General features: G+C 36.8%; 1 protein-coding gene across 2 annotated transcripts in view; it reads left to right on the forward strand.

Moving 5' to 3' along the window:
• The window catches only part of RAB27B (RAB27B, member RAS oncogene family), a 163369-nt gene that overhangs the window by 80103 nt on the left and 61210 nt on the right, over window positions 1-22056 (forward strand). The window contains exon 1 of one of the 2 annotated variants that reach the window (XM_030867977.2): window positions 18935-19212. The exons of the other annotated variant lie outside the window; for it this stretch is intronic. The gene's annotated coding sequence lies outside the window, so the exon portion shown is untranslated. Of the gene's footprint in view, window positions 1-18934; window positions 19213-22056 lie in introns of those variants that run through there. 2 annotated transcript variants of the gene reach the window in all.

Raw genomic sequence — 22056 nt, forward strand, 5'->3', positions numbered from 1 at the left:
GACCAAAACTAATCACATAGCCAAAGCAGACCTCAAAGGGCAAGAAAGTGCAACTCTTCACCAACACTGAAGTAGAGAAGAACTAGCTAGTGGGAAACATCAGAAATTTCTACCAGTCATCAACAAGTAAAGATGCCACAAATCAACCTATTCAAGCAAAGCCAGTATACTAGGGAATGTGTTTTAAAAATGTATTAATTTATGATTGATCATGCAGTTCTTTACTGAATAAACCAAACCAATTTATTTTTTCCAATCTGTGGTCAAAAATGTAAATGATTATCATGTGTACATAAACACATGTACATAACTTAAAAAGCTTCCAACTTTCAATTAGAATACCCAGTTAAATACTCCCACTTCACTGAAGTAACACAATTAATATGAAATATTAATTAAAATAACAGAAAAAATATGAAAAGTAATCACTTAATATCTAGCTGTGCTCAAAAACGAAATGAGCATTTACTAGACCAGGAACTATAACAAATTGCTAAGAGAAATCAAAAGAAAGGCCACGATGCCAAAAGGAGGCCACTGTGAAAAGATGTGACCCAGGGTCCACAGAAAAAACTTTTCCTAAGGAAAGATAGTTATTAGAGCAATTAATACATGATCAAGTCTTCTGAATGAAATTTTCCCAATTAGACAATAAACATTGGTTTAAGGCACTGCTGTTTGGAGTGATTTATTATATTGCATTATTGCAGTAAAAGCTTAACCAGTACGAAAGTCAAAACCAAGTGTTTGGAGTCAAACATGCTTAGAAACACTTTTGTTAAATAGACAGCAGTTGGTTATATAAAATAATTATTCACTTCAGTACAACACCACATTGAGCATCTACCTACATGCCACATAAGACACTACTAAAAATTAAGTATAAATGTTATTAAATAGATCCCACATTAAGATTAATTTTTTTGGAAAATTGGGCTTTCTTTAATTGCTTTATAGAGTACACTCATGCCCATTTATGTACAGATAATCCTACTTTGGATGACACTGATTTTGAAAAAGCTTAAAAAGTTAGGTTTTCCTATTCATTAAGAATCTAAATAATCATAATTTTATTTTTCTCAGTGTCCAGGTTTTCAACATTTGTGTAAGTTGAAGTTTTAAGAATATTGATCTGAAAGTATTATTGAAAATATACCATGTGAGAACAAATAAACATCTTCAAAATATAAAATAGAAGAACCAGTGCTTATAAGGCACCCCACACTGAGGGACTCAGAGTAAGAGGAGAGGAGTTAAATAAAAAGACGATGGTGTCTCTTTTAAGGGGTTGCTATTTAAGCCTAGTTTTATGTTTATGTTCCTTTTTTTAGACACCTTTATTGATGTTTCACTGACATAAAATAAACTGTACATAATTAAAGTATACAAGTTGATCATTTGACACATGAGCATATGTACTAATGAACCATCACCACAGTCAGGACACTGAATAGATCCAACATGTTTAATGTGTCCTCCTGCCCATCTGTAATCCCTTCCTTATTCCCCACTCACTTTCGATAAGGTTAAACTTTGGGGTTCCATTATAAGGCCTCTTACTTAGTAGGCTCCCAATAAATTTGGTTGAACAAAACTTTATTCTAGGAAATACTGTGCTTTCTCATTTTTATTATCAGAAATATCTATCAGAGTATTTTCAGGCATGCAACTCTATGAAATAGTTATTGTTATTATTCTTATTCCTTTATATAAAAGGGGAAACAAAGGATTAGAGAAGTTATGCAACTTATTCGAACTAATATCGTTTTGAAATTCAGACTCAGAACCTCACAAAATTTGTAGATGCTCACTAAACACCTGTTGAATAAATGTCTTTAAAAGTCTGCAAAACTTTGTGAGCCCCCTGAACCCCTGCAGTTGTAAATTTCTTAAGACCAGGAATATAGCTGTCATATAATTTTTTTTTTTTTTTTTTGCTGTACACGGGCCTCTCACTGTTGCGGCCTCTCCCGTTGCGGAGCACAGGCTCCGGACGCGCAGGCTCAGCGGCCATGGCTCACGGGCCCAGCCGCCCCGCGGCATGTGGGATCTTCCCAGACCGGGGCACGAATCCGTGTCCCCTGCATCAGCAGGTGGACTCTCAACCACTGCGCCACCAGGGAAGCCCTGTCATATAAATTTTACTGTTAAGGAATCTTCGTATCCCCAGCGTCTAGTCCATTGTTTTTATATAGTCAGTGCTCAACGATGGTGACCTGCAACTAATGCATTTCCTATGAAACAATGAATAATTATTCATATAAGAATAATTCATATAATTATTCAGTATTCATATAAGAACATAGATTGATTTATTACTTTTCAGTTAGCCTGTGTTTCATCACCCACCTGAATCACTCAGAAATAGCTGTTTCCTAAGCTTTGAGTGGGAGAGGAGATTCTCTGTATAGTGATGTTCATTCAATCCTTACAGATCAGCTTCATACCACGTGTCTCCAATGAATCCTTCACCCTCCCCTGTGTCCCCCATGCAGGGACTTAGAGGGTTCCCGCCACTCTGCTAAGGCAGTTAGCACACTTCCATCTGCTTGCTAACGTCAAAATATCTGTTGCCCCTTTCTCTTGTTCTTGTCCTTATGCATTAATACCTTTCTAATTCCTTCATTGCCATTTTTTGGAGTTTTGGGATGGAGAGAAGATAAACATGTATTCAACAGGACTTCGGGATCTAGAAAACATTTAGATTAATGGTTGGCAGACATGAACTGAAGACATGAGTTGCAGTGTTCACTTTTTTGCTATACATGATGATATTTCATTATCTATAGAATGAGTGAATTAAACTAGGTGAAGACTTACAGATGTTCTGGGAAGAATACAGATGTTCTGGGAAGAATACTTCCAGGAGATGTGAAATAGGAGTTTATGAGTAAAGAAAGTTTATTGCCAAATTACTTAGGATAAGACAGGCTTAATAAGATTGAAGAATTTTTTGCTGCAGACATTTCAATGTGTTTGCACTTGTGGATTTAAAGAGGCAGTAGCAGAAGCAGTGTTTCCCAAAGTAGTCTGACTAAGGAACGCTTCTTACACATGCACACAATTAATACCTCTCCTATATAGCGTTCCTTGGAAGAGAGTTTAGAAAATTCTGACCTAGATGATTGCTTCCAAATTTTGAGTTTCTGTGACTCCAAATTAAGTAACAAGAACATTTTAGGAATTACATTTGTTAATAACTTTATTTCTAATGATTTAAAGATAAAATGAAGAAGGATTTTGCGTAAGGAAAAAATACATACAAATATGTGTGTATATATACACAGGTAGACACACATATATACATATGTATATGTATACATACATATATAAATATACAAAATAATGGCAAATAAAACTAATAACTTAAGACTTTTTTTTAACCACTTCTTGATGCAAATGATAATTCTAAGCCTCAGCACGGGGAATAGAAAGAATAAAGAAGCATAGTTCCTTTGTCATCCTCTGCAATTATGGCCTTAGTTGACATAATTCAGAGAAGAAACCGGATGTCATGGATGGCATAGAAATATATTATTACTCTTTTCTCATGTTGCTGTCAGTGGTGGCTTTTTTCTCTGGGGCTCTGTGGTCCTTGTCCATCACTGTGGTGAGGAATGCCCCAGCTCTTGAAAGGGTTTTCTTTACTCCTTTCTCTATTCCATCTGCTTATTGAAAAAGAATAAGATAGGAGTTTCTTGTCTCTTCTCTTGTCTATTAGAAGCAGAGGTAAGAGGAAAAATTTTAAATGTAGTATGCCTTGCTATGTGCTGGACATCACATTAAAACTTTTATACATTTTATTTCTTAATTAAAATCACCATAAAGGGTAGATATTGTTATGTTAATTCACCTCAAATCAATTTTTGGAAGGGGGGGAGAAATATCCATATTTGAATATCTCCAGTGTATAAAAAAAGAAATGGAACAATAAGGTAAGGTAACTCATCTGTTTCAACACAATTGGTGATTGGTTGGGTCAGAAATGGAATTTGGGCCTGTCAGACTCTGACAGTTGGGCTCCTTCAATTCTAAGCACCCCACATAGTGCACCCATGATTTTAACAAAAATTGACCTCTACCGTGTATATTGTTTTCAATTGCTTGATTCATATGCATTGTGAATCTATTTTCATCTAATTACACATTCTTTTACAGTAACATTTTAATGGATTCAGTCTTTCATCAAATGGATAAACAATAATTTATTATGGTCTACTGTTGGGGACAGCAGACGTCCTTTGTAAAGGGTCAGATGTTAAGTGTTTTAGGCTCATGGGTTACTTGGCAACTACTTTGTCACAGCAACTAATCAACTTTGACGTTGTAACAGGAAAGCAGTTATAAACCCAGATTTATGATCCAGATTTATTTACTATGAGTACTCTTCTTGAAAAAATCCTGTATATGAACATTAAGAAGCTTGTGCATACATATAGTGGTCAATTAATATTTGAAAAGAAAGTCAAGAACACTCAATAGAGAAAAGACAGTCTTTTCAATAAATGGTGTTGGGAAAACTGGATATTCACATGCAAAAGAATGAAACTGGACTCCTACCTTTCTCCACTCACAAAAATTTACTCAAAATGGATTAAAGACTTAAATGTAAGACCTGAAACCGTAGAACTCCTAGAAGAAAACAGGGAAAAAGCTCTTTGACATTGGTCTTGGCAATGATTTTATGGATATGACATCCGAAGCACAAGCCTCCAAAGCAAAATAAACAGGTAGGACTACATCAAACTAAAAGGAAGGTGATCGATAAAATGAAAAGGCAACCTACAGAATGGGAGGAAATATTTGCAAACCACATATCTGATAAGGGATTAATATCCAAAATATATAAAGAACTTATACAACTCAAGAGCAAGAAAACCAAATAATTCAATGTATAAATGGGCAAAGGACCTGAATAGACATTTTTCCGAAGAAGATATTCAAATGGCCAACAAGTACATGAAAAAGTGCTCAATATCACTAGTCCTCAGGGAAATGCAAATCAAAACCATGAGATATCATCTTACACCCATTAGAATGGCTATTATCAAAAAGTCAAGAGATAGCAGGAGTTGGTGAGAATGTGGAGAAAAGGGAAGCCTTGTGCTCTGTTGGTGAGAATGCAAACTGGTGCAGTCACTATGGAAAACAGAGAGTTCCTCAATAAATTAAAAATAGAACTACCATATGATCCAGCAATTCCACTTCTGGGTATATAACCAAAGGAAATGAAATCACTATCGTGAAGAGATATCTGCACCTCTGTGTTCATCGCAGCACCATTTACAGTAGCCAAGACATGGAAACTATCCAAGTATCTATCCATCATGGATAAAGAAAATGTGATACACACACACACACAATGGAATGTCATTCAGCCACAAAAGAAGGAAATTCCCATTTGCAACAACATGGATGAAACTTGAGGGCATTATGCTTAGTGAAATAAGAGAAAGACACTTATGATCCCACTTAAATGTGGAATCCCACTTATGATCCCACTTAAATGTGGAATCTATAAAAGCCGAACTCATAGAAACAGAGAGCAGATTTTCAGGGACAGGAGGTGGAGGGGGAGAAAATGGTAAAGGTAGCCAAAGGGTACAAATTTCCAGTTATAAGATGAATCAGTTTCTGGGGATGTAATGTAAGGTAATGTACTTACGTGAATATAGTTAACAATACTGTATTACATATTTGAAAGTTGTCTAAGAGAGATTTTAAAAGTTCTCTCCTCACAAACACACACAAAATTGTAACTATGTGAAGTAATTGCTGTATTAACTAACCTTATTGTTGTAATCAGTTTGTAACATATGCATGTATAAAATCATTACATCGTAACCTTAAACTTATACAACGTTATATGTCAATTACATCTCAATAAAGGTAGAAGAAAAGAAGCTCATGGAAGTACCTTTGGTTAACTCCAGGGCGTAGGACGAAATGGAATAAGGGAATTTATGGCTTTTCTTTATGTGTTTTTACATTGTTTCACCAGTTACAATGAGGAAATTCCATTTTTAAAAAAAATAAATTTCAAACAGTGATTCACTTCAGTGATCCAGAGCATATTACCCTCTGGCTACTTTTTATTTTTAACAATCACAAGATACACTTCTTGGGTGAGCTACATCTACTCCCTCCTAGTGCATACCATAAAAAGACAGGGATTGTTAAGCAATATAATGCAATTTCTTATTTTCCCAACATAGGATTGACATTAATAGAACAACAACCAAGCCAAAATAGTAATATTCTGAAACCAAATGCATCTTTTTACTAGACATATTCCAACATTTAACTGAGTTAACTTATTCCTTTACCTGAGGACATACAATACAAATTATTTATATTGAAGGATACTGAATGAGGTTATAGTGATCCAGTTTAAATGTTTAAATGTCTGTGAGTTGGGGCTGGAGAAATGTAGCTGTTATTATTTTGAGTTTACATTTGATTTCATCAGTATTTATTAACCTTTATTTCACATACATCCCCCCACCCAGGGAGCATTTTAAGTTATTTTTTCCCCTAATTGCCCCCCCACCATGAAATATTAATACCACTGTTATACTGTGTATCTGTTTATGTGCTGTATGTATATCTATGTTTTATACATAAAAAGAGTAAAACCATTTCACTCTCCAAGAATGAATTTCATCCACTTACGGGTAATATTGTTCCCTTTGAAAATGCATGGATTAAACCTACTTCAATTCTTTTCCAAGAATTGGACTGATGCTCCATGAAGTAGAACTTCAGGGATGTGATGACTGTTTAGTAGCGAAGACCCCAAACTGCTTCTGAGGAGCCTCCTTTGGTTTAGCCTTGAGCAGAAATCGGGAACTTTTTCTGTCATACACACACCCATGCCAAGCTTCTCAGCTTTCATAACAAGATGTCACTCTTTCCCTCATTGGCTAAAGCCCATGGATTCTCATTTAACCAGCAATATAATGGTCGCTGTCTATGTACTCCTGAGGAGATATAGTCTGAAATCCACTTGCCTCAGGACTTATCAAAATCTATGTACTGAGGATACAGTCTATCAATTCTGTACTCTCAAAATCAGTTCTTCAATTAGATTAAACCTATAAAGAATGCCATTTTGTGAGCCCCTAATTTGTCCAAAGAACTACTTACTTACTTTTACTGAATTAAAATCTACTATTAATACCATGCTTCTACACTAATGGCCATTTGAAGAAACCATCCCACACAATTCATTATGGTATTTTACTGTCAGAAAGTTCCAGAAGTCGTAGCTCATTACATAGGATGACTCCTCTTCACAAACATGGGAGCAGAGATCTTCATTCTATGAATGGACGGGTGTCTCTTGAGCAACACATTTGTTTTTTTATGGACATAACGAATGATATTAACTTCATGGTCTCTAACAAATAGAACAAATGTTAGAGAAGGTATTTTTCCCTCCTAGTCTAACTTCCGACTTCATCTGTCCATATTCTCTTTTTCACCTTAATCTGATTTCAGTTTTCATTTTGTTGTTAATTTGTATTTTAAGATAATTTTATGGCTGAGCAAAATGCATGCAGAGATGTGTACAAATTGTACATGTGAGCCTGAGTAAACTTCACAGAACAAATGCGTCTATGTAACCAGCACACAAATGAAGAAATAGAACATCACCAGATTCCCTCTCCTGTCTCTTCTCAGTCAGTGCCCCCAAACCCGACAAGATAATCACTGTCTTGACTGCTAACACTACTGATTAATTTTGCCTGACTTTGAAGCTTATATATATGAAATCCTATAGAGCATGAGGTTTAGTGTCTGGATTTTCTCATTCAGTATTATGCCTGTGCAATTCGCTAATGTCACAGGTAGAAATACTTTATCCCCATTGATGTGTAATATTCCATTTTATGAATACACCTAAGTTTAATTTTTATCTTATTATTAATGGACAATTAGCTTGTTTTCAGTGTGCAGCTACTACAAGTAGCTCTTGTGAAAGACTTCTGGTGAACATACTACAAAGTTCTACAAATCATATATTTAAAATGGGCCATATCTCTGCCCAAGTTCAGTTTTCCAAAATAGTCAAACCAATTTACACTCCCACTAGCAGTAAATAAACATTTCATTTACTTCACGCCCTCACCAACACCTGGTATTTTGTTTTATTCATCCTGGTAGATGCATAGTTGTATCTCAGTATGGTTTAATTTGCATTTCTCTGATGACTAATGAGGGTGAGCAACTTTTCATGCTTACTGGATATTTGGATTTTCTCTTTTTGTAAAGTGCCTATTCAACTTTATTGCCCATTTTTCTATTAGGTTATTCATTTCAATTTTATTTTTCTTACTGGATTCAATGCAGTTATAAAAAACTATCATCTTTGTAAAACAAATTTGGGTATAAACAGACACAAATAAGTGAAAAAAATAAAGTAGGTGTCAAATCCAAACTAACAATAAGCAAAGCATTTGGGGCATAGGACTTGACAGTTTAGTTCTAATAAACTGTAGAGGAGGCTTGAAGGGTTAATAGCACCATTTTTATGCAGAAAGGACATAGCATATCCATCCTAAGGCTGATGTTATTGTCAATCCTCAGTGATCCTTTGTGCTGATCAAGGTTTAGTCACTGAAGAACTTCATGAAACTTATTCTGAATAAGTTAAAAACCATTGGAATTGGGCAGTCACATATGAGAGGTACAGGTAGTAACAGCATTCTTATGCCCAGTATACTGTAGAATTTCATTGTGTAAATTACTGTTCATTTAAAAATATTTATGTGCTAAAGGATAAGTCATCAGCAGTTACCTTTTTGGGGTTAAAATAACTTTAAAAAATGTAGTCTAAATTTTTGACTATAGATTAGTCACAATGTATAAAATCTGTGCTAAGCTATGGCTTTAGGAAAATTAATCAACCTAGAACTAGGAACTCTTTAGTTATAAAAGGACATTATAGTTTTAATTTAATGGATAAATCAGTTAAGGTAAGGTATACAATAGAATGCTTCATATTTTCAGGAAATATGAAAACATTTTTTAATGGTCAAAAACAACACTGAGGACTCAAGAAAATAGTCATGATTATTACATGGGTCCTAGAACAAACCATATTATACTTAATTTAATACCACCTACCAAATTGTTAAAAAGTTACAACATTTCAAAGAAAGAAATTTAATAAGAACTGTTGAACAAAAGTATTTGTTACAACCCAAACCTTTCCCTCTTACCAGTAGCACAATAATCATGAGAGCTATTCAGTCAAACAATGTAATTTTAAAATTATAGGTAGATATTAATTGAATGAAGAAACATGCATTAAACAGGGACCCCTAAAAAGACAAAATGAAGACTAAAGGGTTTTATTTTGAGGATCAGTAAATAAATAGATGAGATAATTATTCTAGCCAATGGAATCCAAAATTATGAATTTCAATTTTCAAGGTTAAAGCACATAAATGTTTGACTTCCGGGACATCATCAGGGAATTTGATATTCTACTTAGTATTTTTAATTTATCAGCTAAGTAAATCTTGTCTTTTTAAATATAAACAAATTTTTGTCTCAGCGTTTGTATTTATTAAATTTGAGTATATAATCCTTTGCTTTCTTCAACTGGTTTATTGACTATAATTTAATTGTGTTTGTGGAAACACAAATTCAGCAGTATAAATAAAACTATGGTTTCTATTAATGGTGTAAAGCACTATTATAACATGCAGAGGTGTAAGTAGCAAGCCCTTTTAGAGTTACTGTGGAGAAACAGATTTGGTAGTTACAGGTCTTAGCTAAAAGTCGTCATTTGTGCCAGCAAGAGTCCTAAGAGGGTGTTAAGGGACTACAGATGCTTTATGGTCCCCCAGGACCAAATTGACAGCAAAAAGCCAATGTCAAATCAAAAATAACTTACATACAATAATAGTTGCAACTACGTGAATCATGGGGTCATGGAGTTATGGGGTCAGGAACTGTATTCAACTTTGAGATACTTTACAAATTTCCAGTGTTATCAAAAGGCTTTATTTGTGCTATTTTTCAATCTGTAAATACAGTTCTCCCAAAACAACTGAGGAATGGCCATGTGTGGAGCTATATACTAAATTTTTTCTCTAACTTATTGGGTGGTTATTAATAATTGAATGAATTATTTAAGCAAACATTTCATTTTAATTTAATTCCTAACTTTAAAACAGAGAAGCTTCAAGGATAATATTTTTGTTTTTACAGTGAGAGTCTCAAGGAGGAAGAAGAGATTAGAAAACTTGCAATCACTTGCCATTAGTTGGAGAAAGCAGATTCCAAATTGTGATGACCAATGTTAAAAGATCTTAGATCATTAAATGCAAGTTGGGCCGTGCATTTCTGATTGTTACAGATCCAGTTTTGTCACTGATGGGATGAGTCAAGGCTGAGGGTGCCCAGCAGTAGCCAAGGCATTTCTGTGATTTATTTGTCTTACGTTAAATAGTAGGAGAGGGGGTTGCCAGTATGTTTACCTTTAGTCGTGACATAAGGTCATAATAACTGAAATGAGAGAGTCAAAGTCTCTCTTTCTAATTTTCATTGAAAAATAATATGCACATTTGTATCGTGATGCCTCAAGGAGTTTCCTTAATTTGCTATGAACCCTTTTATTTCAAATCACGTTTACTTTGAGAGACCGATATACAGTTCCTTGAATCATTTTCACAAATCTATTTTTCCAACTCTTAATATTTCAGTTATGAAAAGTAAGATTTGATGAAATATAAAGGACAGAATGGACAAGAGACTCTTCTCTGCCCCACTCCCCTCCACTGGCTTTTTTTTTTTTTTTGAAAACTTCCTAGCTAAGGATGTCAAGGTAGTGAACAGATTCATTTATTTATTGACTCATTCAACAAACATTCATTCTTTGGACACCTATACTGGTGTCAGACATGAAATTTTTATGAACAGAACAAATTATCTTAAATCCCTGTTTCTAACATGTAAGATCAAAGAAGAATCATCACAAATGTCTTTTGGCTAACTATGGAGTGAATGTCAAGCTTTTTGATTTAGAATTCTTGTTCTAAAAGTAAGATTGCTTTTCCCAGGTTTGATATTTTATTGTCCCCGCTCCAGGGCATGCTGGCATAGAACTAGAGTTATAAGTCTAAAAGCATTCAATCATGTAATTAGAACACCACCATGGGAACCACTCAATGCTATTGCATCCAGACCCTGCATACTGCCACCCCTGTCATGAGTATCCGACCCCTTTGGCTTTTATAGGGGACTCTCACCAAGACATGAATTGGAGAAGACCTCACAAACAAAACAGGGGTTTGAATGCCATATACCAAGAAGATGACTAATATTTACCACATTTTACAGGTGGAGAAATGCAAGAAAGTGAGAAGTTCTTATTAGCTGTTGTATCTTCATTCTGATCATGTGTTCTTTTACCAGTTCTTTTAAAACATCTTCTCTCCCAAGACTCACACTAAATATATGACTATAAAAATAAATTATTTATAATTTATTTAAAATAAGTTGAATAGTTCTAATGAAATATATATTTTATATGAAGTACACAGAGATTTTCTTCCATTCCTTCAATCTACAGTAGTTAATAAAATATGTAGCTAAAAATTCCACAGCATGGGAACCTACTTAGTGGTTATGGCAGCGATGCATGCTTCAGGAAGTAATATATGGCTATGGTACTTAAAATTTTCATGTTATTTTGGAGATAGGACATTTAAATATATCTTAGAAATATAATAAAAATTATTATGGATATATAAACTTTTACCATACTGATTACAAAAATAAATTAGATGATATTTCATGTAATTATAATGTAACATTGTTTAATAAGACAGTCTTACTATTTATTAAAAATACAGTTTTAGAAAGTAATCAGTTAGGGCTTCCCTGGTGGCGCAGTGGTTGAGAGTCCGCCTGCCGATGCAGGGGACACGGGTTCGTGCCCCGGTCTGGGAAGATCCCACATGCCGCGGAGCGGCTGGGCCCGTGAGCCATGGCCGCTGAGCCTAAGTGTCCGGAGCCTGTGCTCCGCAACGGGAGAGGCCACAACAGTGAGAGGCCCGAGTACCGCAAAAAAAAAAAAAAAAAAAAAAGTAATCAGTTAGCGTGGGATTCTTGGCTATCACCAAATCTTCATTTGCTAATTGTTATTTTCGCAAATTATCTTTTAATATCATATATGATCAAACATAAGGAACATCATTTCCCAAATTATACCTTAAAAAAGAGATGTTTATCTTATATTGATATCATTATAGATCTCTTATAATGGAACATTCATGAAAAAACTTTAATTTGATCAAAAAAGTATTTTGGGAAAAAGACATATTTTCCTGAAATTACATCAATCAATGTTAGTTTGGATGTGTGGACAAATTACCTGATAATTTGTTAAAAGGCAGGCAAAAGAATTTAAGACAGATTTAATTATTCCTAAGTGTGTGGCATTACAATCTGAAGTGTTTGCAGTTAAAAAGTAGCAAAAGTTGTGAAGAAGAACACTTTCTTTTGATAACATATTTTGGGAAAATGAAGGAATCACCATACAGTTGTTTACACTTATACGGTAGGCTCATATGACATTTTATTTTGTAGCTCACTATAAAGCTAGCATTAAGCATATATACGTATATACTTTACATGTGCTTGTAAAGGACTATACTTATGTTCACACATGCAATTATATATGTAGACATATGACTATGTGTATGTATATATATTGTCATTACATTCTTTTCTACATATATAGAAAAGAATGCTTAGTTTTTATGAATATGAATTTATTAATATGAATTAATCATTATTTATAATTAATACAATTATTAATTTTATTAATATGAATTTATTTCTCCTTAATTTGATAAATTGATTGAAGTTGATCATTGTAATTTTGTCCATAATTATGGCATTTTTTGTTTTTTGTCTATATGCAAGCATTACTCATGAAACCATTTGTTCCTTTCCCACAGAATGTTCCTTTCACATAAAAAGAGAGAATTAGATTAAGTTACATGATTTCCATATAAGGTTCCAGCGTATGTCCCTTTCACGTTTTAAGAAACTGAGTCAAAATGAAATTAGAAGTGGGGAAGTTAAGACCTCACCATAGAATAGATACTGTACATATAATTATGTGAACAGGTCCACTTCGATGCCTAAAATAGGTCTTGACGTTCTACACATTTAAAGTAATTTGCCAGTAAAACTTCACTTAAGCATATATATTCCTTGACGTTATATCTTTAAAAGTAGTTAGGAAAACTAGCATGACCTGGGAGTCCAGGCTTGTGATTTTGAGCCATGCTGTGGGGTTTCCTCAGACTGGGGAGGGGTTGATTTTTATTTGTGATTAGACGACATCATATGAACTGCAAATCAGCAGAGGGTGGAGGCAAACCCGTGTGTGACTACCTGGCAAAGCTTTCACTGCAATCCCAAGAATGGGGTGAGTTAGGAAACCTCTGATCTCATCAGCGTGGGGTTCAACTCAAAAGACAAGATGGAAATTTTTAAGAGTATTTTGAAGGAGGAAAGGCAATCTCTTACCCTAAAAGTTAAGTCAGTGGCTCATGTCACCTAGGACAAGAGAGAAGAAACCAAATATATTTGTTCTTTAAAGCTTTAACATGCTCATTTTCTCAGAGTACCTTATGTTTTTCCTTCATGTTCTCCACTTTATCCCCCCCGTGCCTGATATCCCCAAGTATCAGGCACATGTTACTTAATAACTGTTTGTTGAGTGAATAAATGACTGTGCAAACCTCTCAAATCTATCTTCAGTCTGCACCCTAAATTCACTTTCTCCATTGCTCATAGGTTATTATGCAAAAAATATGCAAATACTTTAATAATAAATTGTAATGTTTTCTCTATTAAACACATACCTTTTGTTTTCCTATGTATATTTTAAAACTAATATTATTTTTATTTTTATTAAGGTAAAAAACATCTCATAATGTTCAAAAATAGGTGTTCAAATTCTTAAAAACTAGCACAGATTTCCTCTTACGTCCCAGTTTCAATCCCCACAGGAAAACACTTGACTCTTTCAGTGGATTTTTATTGTAATACTTACATGTGTTTTTCTAAATGGTTTGCTTATCCTACTATTTCTTTATTTAGTAATTTCATACATTGTTTATTAACTATGTTATAATAGTTGAGAATTTAGTTGTTTTGCACATACATGCACTGTCTTTCCCTATTGCCCACCCTCCATATGCAGCTATATTGTAGTTTATGGTTACTCTCTTGTCAGTGTTACCATTATTCTGATTGTATTCACATTTGAATGGGGTGCTATATTATTATTGTTTCTTTTCTCATAACCTTTTGTTTTTCCTGGAGTTACTAATATCATTTTTTCAATTTGTTTAGTATACTTTGTACCTACTGTAAATTATTCATAAATGCTCCCAAATGATCTTTCAAACTGAAACAATCAGAATGGTCTAACTGCGGGACTTCTCTGGTTGTCCAGTGGTTAAGACTCCATGCTTCCACTGCAGGGGGCATGGTTTCATCCATGGTCTGGGAACTAAGATCCCACATGCCGCGCAGCACAACCAAAAAGAAAAAAAAGAATAGTCTGACTGCGTTAACAAACAACTCCTAAAACTCTCAGTGGCTTATCTCAGTGTAAGTTTATTTCTTGCTCGTGTCACAGCCCAATGTGTGACAGTTAGGGTTTCTATGCCACACAATCATTCAGAGCCACAAATACCTTTCATCTCAGAACTTTAGTGTCTTCTAGTGCCTCAGAGCTCTTCAGTTAGTCTTTGTGTCTGGATACTAATAAGGAAAGAAGGAAAGCATGGAGGATGTCATAGGTCATTTTATGGGAATGGCCTGGAAGTGGTGTATGTCACTGCTGTGCCCATACCATTGGTTGGAACTCAGTTACATGTCTCCTTACTGGCAAAGGGCTAAGGACTGAAATCCAGTGGGGTGCACAGGAAAAAGAGAACCTGGGATCGGATGAGCACTTCCAGTCTCCACTACATGGACGTTATCAAAAATTTTTCAGGGCTTCCCTGGTGGTGCAGTGGTTGAGAGTCCGCCTGCCGATGCAGGGGACATGGGTTCGTGCCCTGGTCCGGGAGGATCCCACATGCCGCGGAGCGGCTGGGCCCGTGAGCCATGGCCGCTGAGCCTGCGCATCCGGAGCCTGTGCTCCGCAACGGGAGAGGCCACAACAGTGAGAGGCCCGCGTACCAAAAAAAAAAAAAAAAAAAAATTTCAAATGTACATGTACATTAAGTAATTTTTTTCTTTTTCTTTCCTGGAGACTTTCCCTCTGCGATCCAGACTTCTGCTTCTCTCTAGTGCTGTTGTTCTGGAGAATTCACTTCACTGTCTCCTGTGTTGGACCTTCATTTCCTGGGTTCCATCTCTCCCTCTTTCTTGATTTATAAGCTTGTTGGGGGGACCGTTCCTTAGAAACAGTAAAGGAAATATATTTTTGAATCCTTATATGTCTAAAAATATCTTTAATCACACTTGGCTGACATTGTGTATGGGTACACGATCCTCATTTCAAAATAATTTCATTTATAAATCGTGAAGGCATTTAAAGAATCTTCTGGATGCATTATTGCTCTTTTTTTTGGTTTATTTTTTTATTTATTTTTATTTTTGCCACTGTCACTTTTTTTTTATTATTGGAGTATAGTTGCTTTACAATATTGCGTTAGTGTATACTGTACAGCAAAGTGAATCAGCTATACGTATACATATATCCCCTCTTTTTTGGATTTCATTTTCATTTAGGTCACCACACAGCATTGAGTAGAGTTCCCTGTGCTATACAGTAGGTTCTCATTAGTTATCTATTTTATACATATGCAATGAAATTTTTATTCTTTTCCTTTGTATGTGATTTGCTTTATGTTTCTGGAAGATGTTTTTTGCGCTTCTCTTTATTCCTGGGCTTCTATTATTTCAGAATGATATGTCTTGTTGTGTTTAATTACTTAATTAAAAAATTTATTTTCCTGAACATTTCATCTTATAACCCATCTTTCAAATTTGTAAAATTTTGAGTATTTTCAATTTCAAGAGGTTTCTTTTTTTACTGTCTTGAAGGTACATTTCTTTTTAATTCATTTTCTATAGGAGCAGAGTAAAAATGCATGTGTTCAGTTCATCTTGCTAAACGACAATTTACTCTAGTTTACTTTCTCCAGAAAATAAACCTCCAGTCTCCTGGAGGCTGGGGTGAGCAGATGGAGGGACTTATGGTTGGTTGATTGCATGACAGTGCGGAAGGGAACATTGGGTCCAAGCATTCTGAATACAGACGTCTAACCAAGCCCCTGTGTTCACCCCACCAGCTGGCCTCCTTCTCTGGTGGTATTTCCGCCTCCTAAGCATGAGCCTCCCAGGTTACACAGGGAGTTAATGCTTCTCATCCATCAGCCCTCCTACAGGCATGCAGTGTCCAACTCATCCTCTTCCAGATCAGTTACCCAGCCTCCGTATGACTTAGGTTTTTCCAAATCATCCAATGCAGTTTATTTTGTCTCTTGATTTCTCTTCTCCCTTTTATTTGTCTTTATGGTTTCATAACATATAAAAATGTATTTATTCTTGTGTCAGAGGAGTTTGGGGAAGGAAAAACGAAACACATGTGATCAATTTACCATTTTTAACTAGAAGTCACCCATGTACATTTATATATCCGTTTACCTCAGTGCTGTGTTTATTCAGTGATAAAACTATTGACAGAAATTACGTCTATCAAATTTGTGCTATGTAAACTCCAGGTGCAGAAGACATTTATTTTTTATTACAACACAGGATGCTGTGTCACCTTGTTTTCATGGTTTTCCAGGGTCTTTTATTCTGCTCTATCTCTGGTCAAAGTGGCCTTCATGAAGTGGCCAAGAATCATTCTGCTCATATTCTCCCACTGCCGTCTCATCTTTGGAACCCTCTGCCCACAGGGAAGGAAAAGTTCCACCCTCTCCAGTAGCTGAATAGCATCACAATGTAACACTAGTACCTCTGAGCCTCGGAACCAGAAACACAGGATTTCTGTGGCAGGTGACTCCAGGAGAGTTGTCCCTGCAAGGGTTAACCTTACGAGGCAGCTGACACACTTACTTATCCGGGGAAGGGAAGGGTGACAAAGAGAGCAGACGATAAACGTGTGTGTTAGACTTTCTCCCGACAGGAACTTTGTCCATAAACAGAAGGGAGGCAGCACGGTGTCCTGACCACTGTGAGCTCTGTCTTCCAGATCAGCACACCTGAGTTCTACATTCATGGACTTTTGTGATTCTCGGCACATTGCTGGGACTTCCTCAACCTCAGTTTCTTCATTCTTAAAAATGGGGACAATAAAAAATAATAGAGGCCTTGCTCCTTTCAAAGCAATATTGTGAAAATCAAATGAGATGATCTATGGACAATGGCATTATAAAAGCTGTGGAGTATGGGAAATAATATCTATTAGGATTAATGTAATTGAACACATAAACTAGGTGAAGAATACACATTACCATTTTATATCATGTACAGAGAATCATTTTAAATTAATGTGCTATAAAAAGAGGAATAAAGTCAAAGTTGTTTATGTATTTCTTTTATCTCTCTCAGGCCCCATAGATACACACAGCAATAAAAATATTGCTGATGGTGCAAAATAGATTTACTATAAATATATATTCCCAGCATATGTATTTTGAAAATCTACAACCCAAACCTCCAGTAATTTTTCACAGTAGATCAGAATAATTTTTATGAATCGGACCTTACTTTGGAGGAATGGAGTAGATAAGTGCTACCAAAATAATAAATATAGCCAACATATATACTTTACTGTGCCAGGTGCTGTTCTATGCGCTTTGCTGATATGAACTCATTTACTCACAATAACCCTATGAAGAAAGACATTTTATTATCCCCATTTTCAAGATAAGACCATTGAGGCACAGAAAATAGAACTTCTCCCATATTTTCCTAGTAGAATAGACAGATTCCTGTGAAACCAAATGTTTTCTCCAACACTCCTCTTCTCCACTGCTTTGCTATTGTTTGTTTATTTGCATGTGGTTTTGGCTTTAGGTTCTTTCTTTTCAGATGCCTCCCACAGCACTTCTCCAGGAGATGTTCCATAGCTGATGTCAGTGCCTCTCAGATTGTCTCTAAGGCACCTTGTCAGAACTGGGTCAAACAATTAACATTTTAGCAGTCACCTCATCATTTACCAACATGAATGCAAGCAACATATTTGGAACTTTTTGATTTTCTTCACAGTGGAAAAACTCAATTGCTATTATATGTCTTCAACCTTGGATTCTTACTGTTACCATCAGGGATGTCAGAGTCTGTCTGAAATGTGACCTCAAGAGAGCCAGCCAGGATCTTGGTTGTGGACAGATGAATCCGAAGTGTTTAGAACAGGGTCGGCCACATAGTAGGTACTTAATAAAGATTTGTTCAGTGCATGTATGTGCTCCTGGTTTCTTCTGATCTCATAGACGTGACACCTATTTACTAACCTACGTTATCTCTGAAATGACTTTAGGAGGCAAAGATTAGGGCGGTGCATACTGATTAATGTATTCATATTAACAGATTCTAACTTTTAAAACACGGATTTCCTTCTAAGCCCTTTTATTTCCGGAAGTCTTTGTTTGCTCTCCACTAGCAGTTCCTTGCTTTCTCTCTAGTTAATGAGACATCTCCCCGGAGGAGAGAAATGCAGTGCGTTGGAAGCAGTTCTCCCGGTGCCCAGGGCTCTATGAAAAAGAGAAATCAAAGAAAACACGCAAAAATAAAGGACTAAGAATGAGCTGCCTGCTAGGGCTTGGAGCCCTGCAGTGAAGAGAAGTGAACCAGAAGCCGAGCGCCTTTGAGTCGCCACCAAGATTAGCCTGAGGTGCGCTCCGCACGTCCGCGTTAGGACTGGGAGACACGCCTTCTTCTCACACAAACCTTCCAGATCCCCGGTCTCCGCGGACTCAGGGGTGGTGCTACAAGTCCGGCCACTTGCAGTCCTGACTGGCAGGGGCTGGGAACCGGCCGGCGTTGCACCGATCCAGCGCCACAGGTTGGAGAAATAGGAGCTGTCCCCAGGACTGTCGCCCTGGAAGGCAGATCGTTGCTGGAGTCGGACCCCAGGAGTCCAAAGGCTTGGGAAGGGGGCAGGAAACCTCTGAAACCCGACACCTCTTGCCGCCGAGGAAACTTCGCAGGCTGGTGAGTTGGGGAAGCCGGGCTGTTATTGCTGGAATGTGTTCCCACCAATTCGGGGTTTGCTGGGCGGCTCGCCTGCGAAAAGGAAGTGAGACATGGATGAGGGGCCGCAGGCTCGCGGCGAGGGAGACGGGTCCTGGAGCCTGGTTTTGGGTGTGAGCGCAGTAGGGGGGCGGCTTCCACCGAGATCCAGGTGCAGACGTGATGGGTACGCGGACGTCATCCAAAAACTAGCTGGTTGTCTTTCTTTACTTTGGCTTTTGCCTATCAAACAGCTGGTTCGGATTACAGAAGAACCTAGCACAGCAATGTCAATTTCCTTTCATCTGTATCTCAAAAAAAACCCCAAACAAACAAAAAACCAAAAACAATTCATTATCATAATGTGTTTAGAGTTTCGTTTAAGGAGAAGTCATTTCGTGAGGCAAGCCAGGTAAGCGACAGGACATTTCTATGTCCGTCCGTGGGTGAAAGAGCTTCAGAGAACTCAAGAGCAATGTCTGTCTGCCAATTTTTTTTTTTTCCCCGTGTTCCTTCTGAATTGTGATCCGGGTGTTGCAGTCCTAGAGGGTGTCTACATGTGTGTTTGTTCAACTGGTCACAATAAATTAGCTTCCAAGAGTTTTCCACTCAATACATTATCTCATTATCTGAAAACTATTAAAGCCGGTGAAATGTCCCTAAACAGAAGCTAGAGGCTGTGTTCCTAGGAAGAGGCTGAGTTTGGTTAAATTCATCACGCTTGTAATACGGACACTGCTTTTTATTTCAAGACCTAAAATGAAGAGTATATAAGATTCCAGTTGTGTATATGGCACATTATTAAATTAAGCCCAAGTTAATAACATGTAGTTTCAGAGCTCTTAGCAACAAAATTATTGTTGAACGTAATAATAGCTGTGAATTTTGATTTAGTCTGTTTCAAAGAAAAATGTGTACTGTTCTTAAAATTGAGTTACATTCACGGTAATATTATAAATATATATATTTTTATATGCATGGGTATAGAGTTCTAAATCTGGAAAGTTAACAGAAAAGTTAACTTCAGCATGATAGCCTCAGGAATTTAAGTTTATTGAGTTTTTAAGCTACTATAAAGTCCAAATTGTAGTATGAAGTGAGAGCCATACTTGCCTTGTGCTGTTCCCCCTAAATACTTATTTTTCACAGTTTCCTATCATAATCCTCTACCCGGAGGGAATCAGTCCTTCTTGAAGGCAAGAAGGGATTCTCAGGAATGACCAAAACAAGGTCATCTTGGCAGGTAGTTTAATATTAATGAGCCTTTTCTGCTTAAGAACCGACAATGGCCTCCCATAAAATGGTACCATCTTTGCTTTAGAAAGGAGAACAAAACATTGCAGATGAAACTGGATGAGGCTGTTCTCAAAGATGCCAAGAAGGAATAAAGGGAATCTCAAATGTAAGCAAACCACAGCTCTCTCCTAGGCCGTTTCTGGAACAGGAATCTTTGACGCCCTTACAGGAAAGGTAACCCTAATATAATTGATTTGCTCAGCTCCTTGGTGCACCATCTTAGACTAAAAGCATCTACTGGTTTCTGAATTGCTTTTCGTTTATTTAGCTGTACTTCTGGAAAGGTGGAAGTCATCCAAAGCCCCAGGTGGTTCAGAACAGAAACCTGCTCTTTTCCCACCCTCAGCCTGGGACATTTCTGGTTAGTTTTTCAGGTCTTTCAGGTCAGGAGAGCATGAAACATAGACCAACTATTCCCATAAAGCTCAGCTCACAATTAATCCAGTTGCCTGAGTTGATTCATAGAGGTAGGTTAACCAACAGTTCAGCTCTTAAGCAAGTTTTTGCAGTGTTGAGAGACAGGAAAACAATTACAGTAAAAACAGACAGGACAAACCAGGGGTTTCCCATGAAGGGTATGCCACTTTCTGGAGCTGGTGGCTAAAAGGGAGCGATTTTTCACTCATTATTAGATGTAGTATGGAGCTGACATTTATTATATAGTAGTAGGAAGTAGCAACACCACAAAGCATAATAAAAACCTATTGTAAACCCCATAATTGGAGTTCAGAGTATTACTTAATTTGTTTCACACCCTTTGCATTATTCATATTCTTTAAATATTAACCTCTTATAGGCCCTCCTTAAATGAAGGAAACTTGTCTGGATTATCAGTAATGAGAATGAAATGCTGTTTAACACACAGCCAAAAAATCTTCAGTAAGTTGTCTTTTCTAACTAAACAACTGCTGAATGCAGTGAGAAAAAGAACTTAAGTTTCTTGTTCATTTATTCAACAAATATTTATTAATAGTGTCAAGCCCTATTCTGGGCTGTGTGTGGACAGAGGTGGACCAAATGGACCAAAATGCCAGACCCCAGAGAGCTTGCCTTTTACTTTAGAGAATAAACGAGATGAGCAAGTTGGATCCATGCTATATCAGAGATGAGAGCTAAGGAGAGAATATAAAGCAGAGGAAGCACACAGAAAGTGGCAGTGGCACGGCCCAGGCAGTGCTGAAATTTTAGATCAAGCGCCCAGGGAAAGTCTCACTGAGAAAGTGACATTTGAAGGTTGCTCTGAAGGAAGCCAGGCAGCGTACCTTGTGGTTACGGGGAGGAAGAGCTGTCTAGACTGAAGGAACGACAAGCAGAGGTTTGCCTGGCATCTTCCAGGAGCAGCAAAGAAGCCTGTCTGTATGTCTGGGGGTGGGACGATAATGGGCAGGTCACAGAAGGCTTTTGAAAGTACATGTTGGCTTTTGATTTTTATTCGGAGTAGAAGAAGAAGACTAGCATTTAGATATTGTCTATTGAAAAGAAGAGTTTAGAGAGTAGAAAGCAGGGGCTGGAGAGGGGCACAAGGTGAGG

Source organism: Globicephala melas, chromosome 13 (genome assembly GCF_963455315.2).
Source record: "Globicephala melas chromosome 13, mGloMel1.2, whole genome shotgun sequence".
Classification (NCBI taxonomy): Eukaryota; Metazoa; Chordata; class Mammalia; order Artiodactyla; family Delphinidae; genus Globicephala; species Globicephala melas.